Source organism: Bactrocera oleae, chromosome 3 (genome assembly GCF_042242935.1).
Source record: "Bactrocera oleae isolate idBacOlea1 chromosome 3, idBacOlea1, whole genome shotgun sequence".
Classification (NCBI taxonomy): domain Eukaryota; kingdom Metazoa; phylum Arthropoda; class Insecta; order Diptera; family Tephritidae; genus Bactrocera; species Bactrocera oleae.
In genome coordinates, this window is record NC_091537.1 from 31,931,620 (window position 1) to 31,954,381 (window position 22,762).

Consider the following 22,762-nt stretch of genomic DNA (forward strand, 5'->3'; position numbering starts at 1 on the left):
TCGCTTTGATCGAAGAAAAATTGTAAAATATAGCGAATTTTCTCTTTGTTGGTGTCCATCTTTGACGAGCGCTCACAACAAACTGAGTAAATCAATCGAAAAACTGTCAAAGACAAGCTTTTAGCGCGAATAAACACGTTTTCAGCGCCGTATAGTATGACATGATGCGACACGTAACACTAGTACTATGGACAATAACGCCATCTCTTAGATAAAAACCGAATGAACTTTTTACTTGACCTAATATAATATATGTATAATATAAAAATTTCAACTAGTTTTTTATGTAAAGCAATAAAGTAAATAAAACTTTCGCAGTGAGCGAACAAAATGACATAGATGTCGGGTAAATGAAAACATAAACTTTTGCGAAATGTCAATTACCAATTTGACAGTGATGTTGTAACGGTTATCTAATCGCCGCATAGGTGGTAAGATTCAAGTTGGTTGTAATCGAAGTCATCTAACGATAAACGCAGACAACGTACTGTTTCGACAGGATCGGACTCTAGAGAGAGAGGTGTTAGATGAGTGGAATTAATTGGGCATTCGAAAAGGTGATTAGGGTCATGCGGTAACTCATTGCTGAATTCTGGATAAGAAGGAGTTCAACTCGAGTCTGTCATGGATGGTAGTTTCACTCCAACTACGGTTTCTGCGAAATAATCTCAAGGGAAACTGCTTAGAGATTGCTTGTGTTCCTTGACCAGAAGCATGAAGGGTTTACTATGGACAGTATATATCTGATATGTTCGAAATCTTTCCGTCTGCGTTTCACTACATCTTGGCGACCATATCGCCTTAAGCGTAGTTGATGATCGGACGGCCGATTGCCTTGTATGTTGCCAACAATGTTCCTTTGTCTTTTGCCCTGGAGGTGCTGACTAGCGACTTGTTGCGGTTCCGGACTTTAGCATTATTCGTGGTTATATATAGAGTGAAGGGGCACAAGCTGTCGAATGTAACGCATAAAATCTTAGGGTTGTTGACTATTGGAATCTTAACGCTATCGACTGTGATATTAATATCCAGTCTGTACTCCTTCGTACAGTTCGTTAATATGGTGGCGATTTCATTGCCTGACGTCAAAACTGTACAATCGTCTGCATATGAGGTGATGGAAATTCCCTCTGATGGTTGAGGGAGTCTCACAATATAGAAGTTAAGCCGTAGCGGGGAGAGGACACCACCCTGCGGAACCCACTGTTTAATTCTTCTTAACTTAGAATTTTTACCTCGAAACTGGACTGATCTTTGCCGACTACTCAGATAGTTCTTGACAATTTGACAATCTTTTGTAGTGATGAATTCTTGCCTCACCTTCAAACCGAAAATTGCAAAGGGGGTGTTTAAACATATTCGATTGGCTTGAAGAAAAGAAGGGTGCGCATGTAGCTAAATATAATTGACATCAAAGGTTTATAACATATGTATGAACATATTTTCCAAATGTGAACTGAAAACCCAAAGAACGAGGGACTCCAAACTAGAACTCGAAAGAGTCACCGAGAAATATAAGTAATATTGTATTTCTGAAATTATGTATTATATTATATTATATACATTAGGCTGATTCAAAAAAAATATTTAATTTTTTTTTTCGAAATCCTCACGTAAAAACTTTCGTGGAGATGTAAAAAGACGCCTGTGAAAACCAGAACCCTTAATAATAATATTAAGAGGTCGCGCATCGCAGATTTCTATTTCCCATTTAAATAACACGGAAACAATTTTTCTTTAGTCTTTTAATTTTGCAACTCTGAACCGGTTTAAAGGATTGTTGAACCAAATTATATTCTTATTGGAAATTTGACGCTCTACAAAAAAGTCTTTAGAAAATTTAAAAAAAAAAAAATTAGTAAAAAAAGATGTGATTTTTTTGTAATTTTAAGTTTGACCTTGAATATCTCCTAAGTGGTTAAGATAATCAAACATTTTCTGAAGACTTTTTTGCAAGAGGCTGCTTACATATTAAGCTTAGTACATGTTTAATGGGACTAGCTAATTTGCACAAACAAATATTGATATAATTGCGTGGACGAAAACATAGCGGTAGCATAAATGTACAAAGCAAGAGCAAGCAAGCAAATACATATATATGTAAGTATGTACACAAAGCAAATACAATTGTGAATGACTTCTAATGCTTGCTCTTGAATATTTTAGGCAAATAAATAGAGAACAAGAAATAGTAAAAAGTGTATTATAACATATGACCGTATAATGCATTGGTTTGGCAGGTAGAAGTGCTAGCTGTGAATTGGTCGCCGAATGATTCCTTTCGTTGTTCGAATGTCCACCACACGCACTTTAGAGTCCTTTCCTGAAATACAGTTTATAACTCTTCCAATGTGCCATTTTTGAGGTGGTAAGTTGTCTTCATAACCATTGAGTTGTTGTTGATGTTTGGTCGCTCCGAAAACCACTTTGATCGAACTTGAAGTTCGTTGATGTATTCATTTGACCATCTGTTCCATAACATCTGTTTAATGCTTGTGACCTGATTCCATCGTTGTACGTTGCTGATGTTAGCTGACAATCTCCGCTCTGGGAGTTCCCTAAGTGCACTACCAATAATAAAATGCCGCGGAGTTAATATTATATAATACTTCATAATCGTTTGGATCCGATGACATTGGTGTTATTGGCCGAGAATTTAACACAGTTTCCATCTCAACCAGGACTGTTGTTAGTTCGTCGGCTGTGAGTCTTGCATTTTTGATGGTGTGATTGAGGTGGCCCTTAGTCGAGTTGACTGCTGCCTCCCAAATACCGCCGAAATGAGGTGCTCTGGGAGGAATTAAATTGAAATTCAAAAATTCATTAGCACAATATTTTATAATCGCATCCTTGTTTTCGATTTTAAATAAAAATTACTTTAATTCAGCTAGTTTGTTGCAAGCACCCATAAAATTTGTTGCGTTATCGCAAAAGATGTCAGAGGGTAGACCTCTTCTTCCAATCATGCGCTTCAATGACGCTAAGAATGCGTCCGTGGATAGATCCGATACTAGTTCGATGTGAACCGCCTTTGTCGCTAAACAAACGAATATCTCAGTGTACGCTTTATAAGGTATTTTGCCTCGAATACGCAAATATGCGTTGACTGGTCCGCAGAAATCAAACCCGCAGCGCGCAAAAGGGCGAGATGGAGTTTATCGCTCGACAGTAACTGTCCCAATACTTGGTTCATCAGCTTCGGCTTGTAACGGATACAATGGGTGCATGATCTGACGATGCGTCTTGCTAAATCGCACGCATTGACTATCGAAATCTGAAGTCTTATCAGTGCTACGAGTGCCTTTGGTCATGCATGGTAGTGTTTCCGATGTAGATGGCGAACGTAATGCACAACAAATTTGCATTTGCCTGCAAACAGCATGGGGTGCTTCCTTTCTTCTGGAATATCTGCTGATTCCAATTGACCCCCAACTTTGAGTATTTGGAATCCTTCGGTATTTTGCTGCTGATTCACAATTTCCAAAATGTAGTTGGTGCTAACAATTGTATTGAATGCTGATTTTCGTTTCTCCCTATTGACAACTTCCATGTCGATATCGTCGCAGCTGTCCTTTGGCCATTTATCTGAGTTTTCGTATAGAAACTTTGGTCCGGTGTACCATATTAAATTAACAAATTCGTTTACAATACATCCTCTAGAGGCAGCATCCGCCGGGTTACAATACAGATGTTACCTTGGCTGTCGGTACCTAGCGTGGTCAAGGAACCATTAATAGCTGAAGCCTTATCAACTAAACTTCTTAGCTGAATGCCATTTGGTTTCATAACTTCTGGTAAATCAAATAACAAATTTATTCCTTCCAAAAAAATTAGTGTTTTACTGTCATACCGTACCTTCAACCGTTCTAACGCCTTCGGATAGTTTTCATTTGTCACTTGAAACGCATTTACAGTTTCTAAGGCTTGACCTTCGAGACAATTTCGCAAATGGTTAAATTTTTCAATGTTAGTTAAATTGAACTCACGATCAATTATTTGCTTGAACGAGGTGATAAAATTTTGATAATTTGAATATTTGCCATCAAACATAGGAAGCTTAAGTAGTGGAAGTTGGAAGTTTTGAACTTGATTGTACACGCAAGTTGTTTCCGAAAGTGAAACGTTGTTATCTTCTGCCAGTTGCGATTGGATAATCAATTTAGTTGTGATGTAAAGTTCTTCCAGGTCAGCACGTCCTCTATCATCAGCATCCAATCTTTCGATGTCAGTTTGAATTGAGAGAATCTGCTTAAAATAGGACTCCAGGATGCCCAAACGGCATTTGTCTTCCGCAGCTGAAAGAGCCTTTCCACCTGGTCGCAAGCTGGCGTCGACGATATTTTTAATGCGCATAATATTTCTTGGTGCTGGCGCATTGTTGTCTTAGCTCATCTAAAGACATTGCAGAACAGGATCTTGTATGTGCTTTATAAAGGCTTCAAAACTATTTTAAATAACAATACTTCTACTTCTAGTAAGTAGTTAAGCAATAAGTGATTAGTTAATTTTACCGCAAAAAATGTATCAAACTAAGTTATATGTATGGGTATGAAACGATCATACAAATATGAGCTGCAAGCAGTGGTAACGATGAGACCAGAGATAAAGAGATGCCCTACTCGTCTCTCACTGGAAATTAGAGCGCAATTGATAAACGTCAAAACCTACTGAACTCAAGCAACTGTCAAAGTTCAGTAGGTCTGACGTTTAGCAATTGGAAAAAGAGGGACGGCCAGATTAAAATCCTACAGAAAAATATGTAAACAGAGAGATTTGTGCTGCTGTTGAAGATCACTAACAAAAATTGGAAAACAATGAAAATGAAAGAAAACGCGAAATTGAAATGTATGTGATGATATCTTTTATGATGTCATGCGAAGTGGTATTGATTTTCAATTGAAAATTTTTAAAAACATTTATTAATTGAGAGCTAATACATTTGTTCTTTTGATTACGTATTGAAAGTTCAAAAATCAACTGTTTAATATATCACAAAATCACAAAAAAAGAGTATAAAAAGTTTCTGCATATGTTTAACGGATACATGTATAATAATATTTAATCTTTATAAATGATGGGTATTTTAATTTAAATTCCCAAAAATTATTATTTTGTCCGATCTGGCTACAATGGATAATGTTATAAAAAACGCTAATTTTGAGGCGCTCTCACACTGGAAAGAGTTGGGCATCCCATTATCCCTGGATGAGACTTAGCAGCGGCAAACTGGTGTGCTGTGCTGTGTGCGAGCAATGCTGGTATATAATATATTATTGTTATTAAGAAAAAGAGAAATATAAAAAATGGGTACGCAGCATTGGAAGAGGCTGCTTACATATTAGGCTTAGTACATGTTTAAAGGGACTAGCTAATGTGCAAGTTAGCACCAAATAAGCTATCCCTCCCTAAAAATATCAAACTCCTAACTAACTAAACGTAAAGTGCAATACGACTCTTCACCTGAAGGCCATATTGCACGCGCAATAAAAAAGTGCTGACCGAACACTTGTTTCCCGTGGGAACGGAATGTCAACCGTTTCCCGTAAACAACATCGGCAGCGCTGCTTTAGAAGTTAAGCTTAATGTTAAGTAAAAATAGAATTAAGATTCAGTGTAATTATTATACTCATAAATAAAGGACTTATGCTCCATTGAAAAAATATTTTTTTACGGGTTTTATTAAAAGAAAACCTAACTGGCGCCCGAGCAGTTAGTTTCGGTAATTCCAATGAAGAAAAGCGGTCCGCGTGTGAAATAAAATATATTAAGTGCCACAAAAAAGTGCCACGTAAATAATAAGGAACCTTTAAATAAAAAGAAAAAATATATTAAGTGCCACAAAAAAAGTGCCACGTAAATTATAAGGAACCTTTAAATAAAAAGAAAAAATATATAAAGTGCCACAAAAAAAGTGCCACGTAAATAATAAGGAACCTTTAAATAAAAAGAAAAAATATATAAAGTGTCACAAAAAAAGTGCCACGAAAATAATAAGGAACTTTAAAAAAAAAAATAAAATAAAAAAAATAAATAAATATAAAGTGCCAAGAAAAAAAGAGGAAATAAAATAAACCACCGTGGGACAAGTATTGTCATTTCCAAGATAGAGGAAGTGAACAATACCAGCGAATCAACAAAGGAAAAAATTACCGACTAAAAAGTGTGAAGAAGGAGGCCCCTGAGTAGCAGACGCAAAAAGGACGACGAGGGAAAAGACGTCAGCCGCTTCACCAGAACGATGATCCTATTATTGTAAGTTTTAAATATATATAAATAATAAAATAATAAATAAATTCAGAAAAAAGAGAAAAAAAGCTAGATCTATAGCTCTAATAAATGTAAAATCTTAAGAATTCTATACCATAATTCAAATTATGTTTGCAACATTGTAATTGTTTTACCACTTACAAATATTATTACTACTATATCAATTTATTTTAAAATATTTGTGACTAATTTCAAAATATCTAAACATAAAATCAGGGTCGTACACCCTATAAAATAACAAATATATTCAAGCTGCGATTCACCACCTACGGGGGGACCCTCCAGCTTATAACAAAAAATAACTCTGCGATTCACCAAAAAAGGGACCCTCCAGAGATTATTAACAAATAAATAAAAAAATAAAAAATATATATACTTATAAACAAAGACTTGTACAGTCTATAATATTGTAAGAAAAACACATTTATAACAAAACAATAACTCCGCGATTCACCACCTTTAAGGGGGACCCTCCGGTCATATAACTTAAACACAGCTCTGCGATTCACCACAAAAGGGACCCTCCAGAGACTGATCAAAATAAAACAAAATATATACAATTTTTTTAAGTGAAAGAAAAAACGTTTGAAATGAATCAAAATTCGATTATTAGACCTCCTGTCCTTAGACAACCCCCCAGTGCGCAAGCACCACCCAATCCATCCCAGCCTGCCAATGCCACCCCAGAATTTAGGGAGATCATAAGAAATCTCATGACAGAAATCCTCCAGACAGACAATTCAATTCTACACAGAGATAATATACAACAAATAATGACAGACCAGACAATCGACGAACGCTTTAGGGACAATATTTCAGATATGGACAAAGTGCCAGATGTTGTTCGTTCCTTACGGGAATTTAATGGCAAACATACTGAATTTAGTAGTTGGAAAAAAAGCGTAGAGAGGATACTTAAAATCTACGAACCATCAATAGGTACGCCAAAATACTTCGGTATTTTGAACGTCATAAGAAATAAAATAGTTGGAAGTGCGGATGCTGCACTTGAAGCTTATAACACTCCACTAAATTGGAAAGCGATCTCTCGCTGCCTTACAACCCACTATGCAGATAAGAGAGACCTTAGCACCCTTGAATATCAGATGACCTGCTTGATACAAGGACGCAAAACAATTCAAGAGTTTTACGCTGAGGTCTACACACACCTTTCCCTCATCCTTAACAAGATATCATGCATGGAAATCAACACCGAAGCTATGCATGTACTCACCAATACATACCGCGACAAAGCACTGGATACCTTTGTAAGAGGACTATCAGGTGATCTTTCAAGGCTTCTCGGAATGAAAGAACCCTCCGACTTACCCGAAGCTCTCCACCTCTGTACAAAACTGGAGAATCAAAATTATAGATCAATCCACGCCAATAACCAATACAATATGCCAAAAGGAACAAATTTTCGCCAAATTCCACTTCAACAAAAACCCTTCATTCCTCCAAGGAAATTCCAACCACAGAATCATCCTTTTTATCCAAATCTTGCCTACATCCCTCAACCAAATTTCCCTTCACAATCTCAGAACCAGCAAAACTTTTATCAACAGCCATCTTACCAGCAACAATTCTACCAACAACCCACATACAGGCAATCTCAACATTTACAACCATTTTACTTTAATAAACCTTTCAACAACCAGACATTTAATAACCCACCGCCAAGACCAATAGAACCAAAACCACCCGTACCCATGGAAGTTGATCAATCACTACAGACTAGGAACGCAAATTATATTAATAGACCAAATAACAATAATTACCCGCAAAAGCGACCACCACCCGCACAGTCGCACCAATATAGCAAAAATGTTCCAAACAAGATTCAAAGAGTAAACCACATCTCTCAGAGTATTGAACCCACTACAACTGAAACTTATAATGACTATAACAACCAAGATTACAACCCCGGATACCAAGACCAACAATGGCAGGACTACTATAACACATATGAACAACAAGATCAACACGATCAGTACAACGAAAATGAATACGCAGACGTCCATTTTTTAGATTAGCCTCCTCATCGCTTCCTTATTTCGAATGCAAGACAAGCGATGGAAGAATCCTTAAATTTCTCATTGACACCGGCTCAAATAAAAATTATATACAATCAAATTTAGTACCGAATCCGAAAAGAAATGATAACCATTTTTTTGCAAATTCTGTTGGCGGTAAAATAAAAATTACGCATCACACCTTTTTAAATTTATTTAATATAGAAGAATGCAAATTAAAATTCTTCTTATTACCAGCTCTTTCAACCTTTCATGCAATACTTGGACATGATAGTCTAAAAGAATTATCAGCAGTAATACATACTAGAGAAAATTTTATGAATGTAGCAAATAGACGGAAAATTCAACTCCATCAATATAAGGCTCAAGATGTTAATTCAATCCAAATCCGTGATGAGCATATGAAATCTTCAGAAAAGAACGAAATTAAACAACTTATACAAAAACACAAACACTTATTTTCGGAACCCAACGAAAAATTAACTTATACAACAAAAGTAGTAGCAGAAATCAGAACAAATTCAGACACACCTATTTATTCAAAATCTTACCCATATCCGATTAGTTTAAAACAAGAAGTAGAAAAGCAAATAAATAAATTACTAGAAGACGGTATTATTAGGAAATCCAGATCACCATATAACTCACCCATATGGGTTGTACCCAAAAAAGACGACGCATCAGGCGAGAAAAAATTCAGACTGGTTATTGATTACAGAAAACTAAATACGGTTACTATTGCAGACAGATATCCCATACCAGAGATAAACGAAGTACTGTCACAATTAGGGGAAAATCGAGTATTTTCGGTAATCGATTTAAAAAGTGGTTTCCATCAAATTCCTCTTAAGGAATCTGACGTGGAGAAAACAGCTTTTTCGGTGAACAACGGAAAATATGAGTTCACTAGACTACCATTCGGACTAAAGAATGCCCCATCCATATTCCAAAGGACATTAGATGATATACTCAGACAACACATTGGAAAAATATGTTATGTCTATATAGACGACATAATAATATTTAGCAAAGACGCAAAATCACACTCAGAACATATAGACACAATCTTCGATACACTCCGTAAAGCCAATATGAAAGTTCAAGCAGACAAATGCGAATTCTATAAAGATAAAGTAGAATTTTTAGGATTTATAATTTCATCTGCTGGAATTTCCACAAACCCATCTAAAGTAAAAGCCATAGAAAATGTCCCATATCCCAAAACACTTAAAGACCTTAGATCATTTTTAGGACTCTCAGGATACTATAGACGCTTCATAAGAGACTACGCAAAATTAGCAAAACCACTTACGAACTTACTTCGTGGTGAAGAAGGCAGAATTTCGAAAAATATTTCAAAAAAAATTAGTATTCAATTAACAGAAGAATCCAAAGAAGCATTTGACAAAATAAAATCCGCTCTCATTTCAAAAGACGTCATACTCCAATATCCCAATTATAATGTAGAATTTAATCTTACAACAGACGCTTCAAAATATGCAATAGGCGCAGTACTAGAACAAAACGGTAAACCCATTACTTTTATTTCTAGAACCTTAAACAAAACAGAAGAAAACTATGCAGTTAACGAAAAAGAAATGCTTGCCATAATCTGGGCACTCAATTCTCTTAGAAATTATCTGTATGGTCAGGCTAAAATTATAATACATACTGATCATCAACCACTAACCTATTCACTTAGTAACAAAAACAACAATTCAAAACTAAAGCGATGGAAATCAATTCTAGAAGAATATAATTATGAATTAAAATATAAACCTGGAAAATCCAACATAGTAGCGGATGCACTCTCTAGACCATTTCAAATAAACTCATTATCAGTAGCTACAAACTCAGATGACAGCTCATCTCATAATCTAATTCCCTCAGTAGAAGCCCCAATTAATGTTTTCAAAAACCAAATCTTCCTATTAATAGGACAAGAAAATAGCTATCAATTTAAATTACCCTTCCCAACTTACCATAGACATATAATAACCAAACCAAATTACTCAACTGAAGACTTGTTAGCAATTTTAAAAAGAAGACTTAACCCTTCAGTAATAAATGGAATATTTACTTCAGAAGAAATAATCGGCAGAATTCAAGAAATTTACCCAATACATTTTAGTAATTACAAAGTTAGACACACACAAACAAAAGTTAAAAACCTAGAATCGAATGAAGAACAGGAAAACCAAATATTAATAGAACATAAAAGAGCTCATCGAAATGCAATAGAAAATAAAAAACAAATTTTAGAAAAATTTTATTTTCCAAAAATGTTACAAAAAATCAAAGTAATAGTTAAACAATGCAGCATTTGCGCAGTAAACAAATACGATAGACACCCTAATAATCCAGAAATTCAAGCAACCCCAATTCCAGAATATCCAGGACAAATAGTGCATATAGATATATACATAGCCGACAAAAATTTAATATTAACAGCAGTTGACAAATTTTCCAAATACGCACAAGCAAAACTAATAAAATCAAGATCTTCAGAAGATATACGAGAACCACTTAGACAAATCATTTTCAATTTTGGAGTACCGCAGAATATTATAATAGACAACGAAAAATCTTTAAATGCCAACTCAATAATTTTTATGTTAAAAGACCAACTTAGGATTAATATACATAGAATACCTCCACACACCAGCACAGCTAATGGACAAGTTGAACGTTTCCACTCCACTTTATCAGAAATAATAAGATGTTTAAAATCAGAGAATATAGAAAGATCCTTTCCAGAACTTCTAGATAGAGCAGTTTACGAATACAATTATTCCATACATTCAACTACAGGACAAAAACCTGTCGAATCATTTTTTGGACGAAGAATATATACCAACCCTGAGCAATATGAAAAAGCAAGACAAAATAATATACAGAGACTGAGACAGAAACAGGAACAAGATTTAACTCTTCACAATAAACACAGAAAACCATTTAATAACTATAACATTGGACAAACAATTTATATCAAAATTAATAAAAGATACGGCAATAAACTGACTTCAAAATATAAAAAAGAAATAGTAAAAGAAAATCATAACTCCACAGTTACAACACAATCCGGCAAAATAGTCCACAAAAGCCTTATAAAAGGATAAAGAATAATAATAATAATAAAAAAAAAAAAAAAAAAAAAAAAATAAAAAAAATAAAAAATACTATTTTGAAAAATAAAACCTTATCCTCTCCTTTCTAGATTTTTTGCTGCGGTAACTACAGCAAATGTGCAAATTCTAGATTACAGTTCTTCCCAATTGATAACAATAGACAACGGACCAGCAAAATTGCAAACAGGGAATTTTAAAATTATTCATATCATAGAGACAGAACAGTACGAAAATATAATTAGTACTCTTGAAACAATAGTATTAAAAAAATTAATGGCACACCCTCTTCATCCCATTCTATCATCCCTACTAAACCAATCCAAAACCTACTTAAATTCAATTAAAATTAATAAAAAATTACAAAAGAGATCACTAGATTTTATAGGTACCGCGTGGAAATGGATAGCAGGAAATCCTGACCATAGCGACTATGAGATCTTAACTAACAAAATGAATAATGTTTTAGAAAATAATAACCAACAAGTTATTATAAATAAATTAATGAATAACAAAATAAATGAATTAATTAATATCACAAATAAATTAACAAAAGCAATTGAAGAAGACAAAAAGATGGAATATGACTTAGTTCTAACCATCAAATTCAAATTAGAAATTATAAAAGAAGAATTAATCAATACGGCTTACGCAATTCATTGGGCCAAAGCCAATATAGTAAATTCATTTATATTGTCAGATAAAGAAATGAACATAACAAAAAAAATTATAGAAAATGAAAATATACCATTTTTTAATATAGACGAAGCGTTAGAATTCGCTGAAGTCAAATTAGCAGCAAACGAAAATTGTTTAATTTATATAATAAGTTTACCGACAACGGGAACTGAAGAATGTAGGTCTACAGAAATACGACCAATAAAGAAAAACGAAGTAATAAATAAAATAATGTTTAAACTAATATTATTATGTCCAAACAAAGTTTATGGCATATATACGAATTGTAAATCATATAACAGCATATCAATTTGCCCTAAAAACGCAGTAAAAGATATATCAGATGATGCATGTATCACACATTTATTAAATAGTAAAACGGAAAATTGTACGAAAATCAATAATGAACATATAAAATCGGTCGAAGAAATTTCAAGCGACTTAATATTTTTAAATCAATTTAATGATGTAATAAAAATTAATAATGAAAGTTTAATGGTAAATGGCACATATTTAATAAAATATCATAATGCTAGCTTAGAAATAGATGGAATATTGTACAACTCTAATATGATAACAGGAAAAAAGCCATTACCGGCAATATTACAGCCATTATCTAAATATAATAATTTAGAAGAAATATTGTCATTAGAATCAATAAAAAAATTTCAAACTAACGAGACTATACATTTGAATCTATTAAAAAAACAAAATAATGTATTTTTCTCAATAAATATATTGTCAATGTTTGTAATATTAATTTTAATAATATTAATGTTCAAAAAAATGAGAATTAAAAATAATTCTAATGTAACTGAAACCAATACAAATGAAATTGGTATTCAAAATTTGTCAAGATTTTTTGTAAGAGCGTCGAACGAGGACGTTCGAATTTAAGGGCGGAGGAGTTAGCACCAAATAAGCTATCCCTCCCTAAAAATATCAAACTCCTAACTAACTAAACGTAAAGTGCAATACGACTCTTCACCTGAAGGCCATATTGCACGCGCAATAAAAAAGTGCTGACCGAACACTTGTTTCCCGTGGGAACGGAATGTCAACCGTTTCCCGTAAACAACATCGGCAGCGCTGCTTTAGAAGTTAAGCTTAATGTTAAGTAAAAATAGAATTAAGATTCAGTGTAATTATTATACTCATAAATAAAGGACTTATGCTCCATTGAAAAAATATTTTTTTACGGGTTTTATTAAAAGAAAACCTAACTTGCACAAACAAATATTCACGTAATTGCGTGGACGAAAACATAGCGGTAGCATAAATGTACAAAGCAAGAGCAAGCAAGCAAATAAATATGTAAGTATGTACACAATGAAATTATTAACTGCATTGAGGTGAAAGACTTCTAATGCTTGCCCTTGAATATATTAGGCAAATAAATAGAGAACAAGAAATAGCAAAAAGTGTATTAGAACATATGACCGTATAATGCATTGGTTCTCAATCGGTGACCCAACAAGTTGATTAAGTTGAAATACATTTAATATGTATATGTATATTCGATTTGAGCAACATGTATTGCTGGTGTAATAATTAAGTATTTCGATAATGCGGTATATAAGTTGTGAGTTCATTTAGATTAGCTTAACATATTTGAGATAGTCGGCGTATTTTTGATTTAAACATTCATCTGCCACCGAACAAATCTTAATACCCTGAAAAAAGTCTATTAAGCTTGCTACGAAGTTTGCAACACCTAGAAGGAAACGTTGAAGATCTTATAGATTAGTGCCCAAGTCAAGGCTGGAATCTAAAAATATATTATTCCGATCGGACCACTACAGCCTCTACTTAGTTGCCATATAAAGTGACCCTTGGCCGGTTTTTAGATATAGTTATAGTTGCTATAAGAAATACTCCTGTGAAGGGAATTATTGATCCGATGCAGTTGGACTATAATATATATATCTTTTCTTTCTTTTTTCTTTTCTTTTCATTTTGTTCAATTAGAGATTTGATTGAACAAACTGATTTGGTGGCAGGCTTTTAAATGTTCAAACTTACGTTGATTGCTGCGTGTAAAATTGCCTCAAATTTCATTTATCAAAAAATTTAGAAGAAAGGTGAATTTCTAGGTATTCACATATTTCTTGAAATATTTAGTGGAAAGTAAGATACTCCTAAATGAATACGCAACAAGCTTGTACCAAAATAACCAACTTAGGCGGATGTGGTTATTTTCCCAACTCGTTTTTACGGTTTCTACACTCAGATCGTATTTTCATTTCAAAATATTACTGCCTTACTTTAAGGCCAGTATTTCGTTGCAAATTCCCAACATTTTTTCAATATTGCCACCAGTGTCTTTCACGCAGAGTTGTATGTTGCTAAGTTCTTGTACTACGATATTGAAAAATTCTCTCTCTCTTTCTGACTGGTCTCTTGAGCTGCCAATTTGTCAGTTTCTATGTGGCATGCAAGAATAAATATATTACTATGTTTGTAAATAATTGAATTTTTTAAGCCTCCTTGCCATCATATTTTCCTATCGAATTTGAAATAATTGGTAAATCGACCCGTGTAATGATTGTAAATCTACAACTTTATCATTACTCTTTAGTGCGCCAACTAGGAATTATGAGTCTTATGCAAACTGCAAAAGTAAACATAAAAAAACACAAAAGTTCGGATGTAACCGAACATTTTATACTCTCGCCATTTGAAAAGATCAAAATGGGAAATATTGGGTTTTCCAATAGGGAGGATATGATTTCTAAGCGCCATTTCGGTAATTTTTAATATGTCATGATCTGCAATGTTTTATTCATTGTATGCAGTTATGTTTACAATTTCATCATAAAAAGACATGCGCAAGAACAACGTTTACAAATTATTAATTTTTATTATCAAAATAACCGTTCCTTAAGTGCAACTTTTCATGCGCTTTTGCCGTTTTATGGTCCTAATAATCGACCACCTGCCGTGCGGTAAATAAATAAAACTTTCGATTCTGGTGCGAAATCTACAAGTTATTCATGAACAACCATTACATTCACATAATTTGACAGTTTGGTGTGGTTTTCGGTCTGGTGGTATCATCGGTCCGTACTTATTTCGAAATGAAGCTGGTGACAACGTTACGGTCAATGGAGATCGATTTGGATCGATGATAACCAATTTTTTATGGCCACAATTGAAAGAAGTACTCAAAAATTGGGTTCATCGAATTCGTTCCTGCAAAGGAATTCGTGGAGGCCATTTGAAGGAATTCAGAACTTATGTGAATTGTATCGGTTGTACTTCATACTAAATACAAAATATTTGAATTTCTTTAAGAATTAGTGTGTTTTTTTTAAAATCATATCACCCTGTATTTTCAGGTGGCCAAAAGTTTATATTAAACAAGTAAGGAAGAAATAAGTTTGGGTGTTACCGTATATTTTATACTCTTGCAACTTGCAGGATCAAAGCTGGAAAAATACGAAATACTTATAATTGTTAGCAAAACTTCATATTAAACAAGTAAGGAAGGGCTAAGTTCGGATGTAACCGAACATTTTATACTCTCGCAAAGTCAAATGGTATACTCGTTTGAGATTTCTTTGTGGATTGACTGATATTTTCGGTAGAAGGTCAACTATAGGCAATGGGGTCCATATATTTAGTACTTAGGGGTTTGAACAGTTTTAAGTCGATTTAGACAATTTTTGGCCGCAAGGTGGCATACTTTAATTGCATTATTCACGCAAAGTTTGACCCCGATATAATCATTGTTACCTGATTTGCATAGTGGAAAGTGAAAGAATCAGATGGAATTGAAAATGGTGTTACATGGGAAGTAAGCGTGGTTGTAGTCCGATTTCACCCATTTTCGCACTATGACATAGAAACATGAAAAGAACGTTATGCACCGAGTTTGGTTGAAATCGGTTAAGCAGATCTCAAGATATGGGTTTTCACCTAAAAGTGGGCTGTGCCACGCCCTCTGACTATTTTAAACGCGGTTCCTATAAAGCCAATTTATACCATTTCAGAGATAAAATTTAATGTCTCTGGCGTATTTAGTGCTTGATTTATCGCGCTTTTAGTAGTTTTTAACAGTACCGTTATATAGGGAGTGGGCGGATTTGCCACCCAATTTCAACTATTTTCACACCGTCAATAGAAGTGCTAAAAACATTTGCTTCTAGTGAATTTTGTTATTATAGCATTAGCGGTTTAGGAGATATGCACATTAAACCTACTAGAGGCGGGACCACGCCCACTTTTTAAAAAAAGTTTTAACTGCAGATGCCCCTCCCTAATGTGATCCTGTGTACCAAATAACAGTCTTTTATCTTATTGCGGAGCTTAGTTATGGCAAGTTATTTGTTTTTGATTAATGGCGTTTTGTGGGCGTGGCAGTGGTCCGATTACGCCCATCTGCAATACCAACCGTCTCACTGTACCAAGAAAAATTTCTTCCAAGTTTCATAAAGATATCTCAATTTTACTCAAGTTAGAGCTTGCACGGACGGACAGACGGACGGACGGACGGACGGACAGACAGTCACCCGAATTTCAACTCGTCTCTTCATCCTGATCATTTATATGTATATAACCCTATATCTAACTCGATTAGTTTTAGGTGATACAAACAACCGTTAGGTGAACAAAACTATTATACTCTGTAGCAACAGGTTGCGAGAGTCTAAAAATGTTGCGAAGGTATTCAACATTCATAATTCGACGAAATCGTGAACGGATAACAATCATCGCAATTAATCGCGTCAACGAAAATAATATTAAAACCATCCTTCAATGAGAAATATGTGATATATTATAAACTCAACCAAAGAGGCTAAGTTTAATATATTGAGTTGATGTGGAAAAAGTCAACTAGAGAATTGAAATTCTTTATATTAGAGATACGAGGTTTAGACCAAGGTCTAGACTAATTTCATTCATATTCAGTGGTAAACCACATAATTTTTTTTAAATTCGGTATGTGTTTAAGGCCAACCGGTAGTTTGAAAATTGTATATTAGATATATTTGGTCTAAGATTGTTTTGGCAATATCACATGACACATACTAATAATATGCTCCCAGAGTTTCATTAAGGTACACTTATCATCACCAATCTATACGAAGTAACAGCCGAAATTCGTGATATTAGTTATACTCGTATGTGGGCTAGGGCAAGTTTTTACCCAATTTTTTCCATTTTAGGGACAAAGATTCATTGTTATGAGCAAAATACGCTTTCTCGTTTTCATTTAGATAACTCATATATTGGCCGTTATATGCGGTATAAAGTAAAGCGGAAGTTCCAAAATCTTTGCATTAGGTATATGGCGGCTAAGAGAAGCCTTCTCATCCAATTTAAACAATTTTTTACACACAGCCATGCTGTTATCAGGAAAGGATTTGCTCCGAATTTCGATAACATATCTTGCAGATTGACCGATATTTTCGAGGCCCTAGGGCGGCATAATTTGAAAAGCGGAAAAATTTTTGAAATGCCAGAACTTTAATTTTAAAAAGTAAAGATAATCAATTTCAAAATTTGGTTCAGATTACTTTTTATACCTAATTTTCTATAGAATATATTATAATTCGATTCATTAATATACTTCCCAATCTGTGCAGGTAAGATGTTAATTTTTAATTAGATCAATCATAGTCCTTACCGAGTAATGTTCTTTACTTTCTGTCCCTTTAGTGAGATTAATAACTCACGTGCATGAAGCGTTTTGAAATGACTAAATCTGAATAACTTTTCAACTCAGCTCATTCAAAAGTGTCAGAACATTTTTTGTTTACAAAAATAATTTTTATCAAAAAAAAAAAAATCATTCGATTCATCATCTTCCTCACGAATTTCATTTTTCATTTCATAATTACAGCATTTAGAAACAGCCATCCTATTCACCGTTTGGAATGTAATTTTAGTACGTTTCAATGCTGCTAGTAAAAAACTTCAAGAATCTCAAGCTGATTTATCATTGTTCCGATTTATAGTTCGCTGGGTCTGCTTCTTCAAGACATGAGAGACAGACAATTTTCTGAATATGAAAAAAAAAGCCAAAGCACTATGTGGGGTTCACGATTATTATTGTTGTGATACACGTCGCAAAAAAACAAGAAAAATTCAGACAGTTAAGTTACGGGTAAATGAAGGAACATATTTTTCTGGACAATAAAATTTTCGCACAAATGTGTATTAACCTATTCTAGATACTTTAAGTGTACAATTGGCTGGGCGTAAAAGTGCATATGAAATGCTTTATGAAAATATACATTTTTTTAAAGATTTTTCTGAGATAGATAGAAATAAATTGAAAAATCTTGGCATTAAACTAGTCAATCCTGACGATTTGAAAATGACGTTAGGCAATGAATGTATTCCTTTGTCAACTGAAAGATTCCTTAGCAAATACGGAAGATGTACGCTTTGCACAAAAAATATGCAATGTATTGCGTTCACGGAGTCTTCGAGATGTTATATTTGTTTGGGTATTCCGGCGACAAATTGTTCAGGAGAAAGATCTATTTCGACTCTAAAAAGGGTAAAAATTTATATACCCACAAGCATGGGCCAAGATAGACTTAATGCTCCGGCATTACTATATATTGATAGCGCGGACCAAATTTTCAAATTGATTAATTTAAAAAAAAACAAAAGTATTTATTATATAATATACCTGTTTAAAGTTTATAACTTATTTATCTGTCATGCTTATTAGTTTAATTTATAAAATTATATTTCGATTAATAAAGTTATTTTAACATAATATATTGGATCGAAATTAGTAAAATTAATTTTACCCAAAATAGCGGCGTATCAAATGTGGCATAGGGCAGCAGTAAGCCGAAATCTGTCACTGGGGAGGAGCCGTGATTGTAATCCGGACATATGTAAATTAAACATTTTAGAGAGCTAGGTCACGCCCAGTTTTTCAAAATTTTTAGCCCACATGTGCCTCTTGCTACTGTGATTCCCTGTGCCGAATTTTGTATCTTAGTTTAGTGTTAAGATATGGCACTTAATAGGTGGGCATGGCAGTGGTCTGATTACGCCATCTACGAACTCGTCCTTACTTTTTTCCCACAAAGTTTAATTACGATATCTAAATTTTTATACAAGTTGCAGCTTGACTTCTAGATTTCAACTCGTCTCGTCATCCTGGAAATTATATATATATTATATATATATATAACCCTATATCTAATTCGATTATTTTTAGATAATACAAATAACCGTTAGGTGAACAAAATTATTATTCTCTGTAGCAACATGATGCAAGATTATAACCCGGTGAGCTTGTTTGGTTATAAGATTAGTAGAGATGCCTTCCTAGAGTTGAGTGAACAGAAAATCCGTAATACGTAAAGTACGTTATTATTGCAAGTATAGTCTATTAAGAAAATTCGAATCCCTATGCTATCAACTATCAATAATTTGGTAATCAATATTTCCGAATATGTATGAGATAAGCAAACTATTGAAATGCAAACTTCAATATATCGAATAACACAAAAAACGTATAATATCCTATATTTATTTTAGTGTAGGGTACAATCACTCATAAATACTCATAAAATTGTTTAGTGGAATAAAAACAATGAATAGAAATAAATATTGATATATGGCAATCCGTAATTGCATACTTTACCGTTTACTTGACTCTCGATCAAGCGCGTCGGGCATGCGCAATAAGTATTGCAATAACAAATCCAAGTTTACCTTACAAACATATATTTACATAAAATCAAATATAATATACAATATAAAGCATAACTCGCTGATGTTTGGACAACGCATATTTCTGCGTTCGCATAAATTGTAATTTTTAGTTTCATTATTTGTTTTGTACTTGGACGATTGTGCCCCGGATTTGAAGGTTTTTTGCTCCGCTGCCCATTTAGACCGCCTGCTGGTATTCTACTGTTGTCGCTGCTTTGTCATCGCCATTCAGGAAACGTGACTAGGTTCACCGATAAGGCAGACGACTATTAATACAATCAAAATAAACAGTATGCAAGGTACTAACGTTTGGCGGAACCGAAAATTAGTAACCACCGCTTTTTATAGGAATATAGAATGGAAAAAGAGTAAATTGATTTTTATTATACAGTTTATATACCTATATATTTTACACGCTTAAAAAGGTTATCAACTTCATTAATGAAGAAGACCCTAATATAAAAAGTGGACATAGCAGTAAGCCCACGGAGTAAAACTTTTGTATTTTTAGAAAAAAAAACTGCCGATATAGAGTGAACGTCACCCACTAAAGGGTTTAGGTACCTTTTGCTAATTTGTCTATTAGTAATAAATTATTCGAATTAGTATATGACGAAATATTTTAAAAACAGTATAAAATAAATGGACCTAGTAACATAATCGTATCTATTTTTAAAATTATGTTTGCAATATTGCTGTGCTCGGCTTGTAAAAACGCTTAACTTAAAGATTGTTGTTTGTGTGTTTATTTTATTTCATAACAATAAACAATTCCAAAATTGCAAAAGCTGATAAAAAATATTACAAGAGAGAAAGGCAAAAGCATGAAGAGAACGGTCAAAAGTGTTTGATTAAATGAGTACTTAAATAGTTAACCATTAACACACGGTAAAACATAATAAAGTATTATTTACTTTTAATGATGGGATTTGAGTGGTTGGCTCAAAAGCAAAATAAACTGTTGTAATAGTTCTAGTTCCGATATAAGGTCTTTTGAAGTTAAAATTGGTTACCAAGCCCAGCGAAGGTAGCTATGACGTCACTAAAAAGTACATTGAGTGCAACGCCCAAAGTTAATGGCAGACCATTTTGTTAGTTATACTTTGTGGCAGACATTTTGAAAATTCAAAAACAAAAAATTTCAAAAGCATTTTAAGAAATCTGATTTTTATATATGTATATTATTTTTAATACCTTTATAAGCTTATTTTAAGTTTTCTTCGGTTGCAACAGCCCGGCATACGGTAATATAATATATTAGGTCAAGTAAAAAGTTCGTTCGGTATTTATCTAAGAGATGGCGTTATTGTCCATAGTACTAGTGTTACGTGTCGCATCATGTCATACTATACGGCGCTGAAAACGTGTTTATTCGCGCTAAAAGTTTGTCTTTGACAGTTTGTCGATTGATTTACCCAGTACGTTGTGAGCGCTCGTCAAAGATGGATACCAACAAAGAGAAAATTCGCTATATTTTACAATTTTTCTTCGATCAAGGCGAAAAAGCAGTCAAAGCGGCTGAAAAAATTAATTTAGTTTATGGGCCCGATACTGTAAACGAACGTGTAGCACAAAAGTGATTTGCTAGGTTCCGTTCCGGTAATTTCGATGTCAAAGATGCACCACGCATCGGGAGGCCTGTCGTCGAAAATTGCGATAAAATCATGGAAATAGTGGAAACAGACCACGTGAGCACTTATTTAATTGCTGAGGAACTAAAGATAAGCCAATAAACCGTTTGGAACCATTTGCATAACCTTGGATTCAAAAAGGAGCTCGATGTTTGGGTGTCACACGAACTAACGCAAAAAACCTGATGGACCGAATTTCCATCTGCGAATCGCTGCTGAACCGCAACAAAATCGACCCGTTTCTGAAGCGGATTGTGACTGGCGATGAAAAATAGGTCACTTACGACAATATCGAGCGCAAACGGTCGTGGCCAAAGCTCGGGGAAGCGGCCCAGATGGTGGCCAAGACCTGATTGACGGCCAGGAAGGTTTTGTTGTGTGTTTGGTGGGATGGGCAAGAAATCATCTACTGCGAGCTGCTCCCCTATGGTCAAACGCTCAATTTGGCCCTCTACTGCCAACAATTAGACCGCTTGAAGGCAGCACTCATCCAGAAGAGGCCATCTTTGATCAACAGAGGCCGAATTGTGTTCCATCAGGACAACGCCAGGCCACACACGTCTTTGGTGACTCGCCAGAAGCTCCTGGAGCTCGGATGGGAGGTTCTAATGCACCCACCTTATGGTCCGGACCTGGCACCAAGTGATTACCATCTTTTCCTGTTAATGGCGAACGCGCTTAATGGTAAGAAGTTGCTCATTTCATCATGGGGTAGTTAAAATAGTTTTATGTACCAAATTTTATTGAAATCAGTCAAGCATTCCCGGAGATATATGATTTCGCCTAAATGTGGGCGGTGCTACGCCCATCGTCCAAGTTTGAGAACGGTTCCTTTAAAACCTTCTTGCGTCATCCTGGGTGTAAAATTTAATGTCTATGACGCGTTTAGTTATTGATTTTTGGCACTTTTAGTAGTTTTTAACGAAATCGTTATATAGTGAGTGGGTGGGGTTATCATCAAGTGTCAAGTGGCTTAGATATAGATTTAACTTATTAAGGGGCTGGACCACGAACACTTTTAGGCAATTTTTCAACCATTGATGCCTCTTCCCAATACAATCTTCTGTACCCAATTACAGGTATACATTGTTGGCGTGGTAGTGGTCTGATTGCCAAGGAACATGCGTACCAAGTTTCAGCAAGATATCTTAATTTTTACTCCAGTTACAGCTTGCACGCACGGAAGGACAGACAGACAGATTTCAACTCGTGACGTCATCCTGATTATTTATATATGAGTATATATAACCCTAAATCGATTAGTTTCAGGTGATACGCACAACCGTTAAGTGAACAAACCTATTATACTCTGTAGCGACATGTTGCAAGAGTATAAAAA

At 34.4% G+C, this 22,762-nt stretch overlaps 1 protein-coding gene and 1 long non-coding RNA gene across 14 annotated transcripts in view; one reads left to right on the forward strand and one right to left on the reverse strand.

The window, feature by feature from the left end:
- LOC106622250 (serine-rich adhesin for platelets) overlaps positions 1–22,762 on the reverse strand; it is a 154,800-nt gene that overhangs the window by 89,097 nt on the left and 42,941 nt on the right. The window lies entirely within an intron of this gene.
- LOC138855974 (uncharacterized) lies at positions 5,378–13,296 on the forward strand. Its single transcript, XR_011395111.1, has 2 exons — positions 5,378–6,252; positions 11,521–13,296. It is a non-coding gene; the product is annotated as an uncharacterized lncRNA (long non-coding RNA).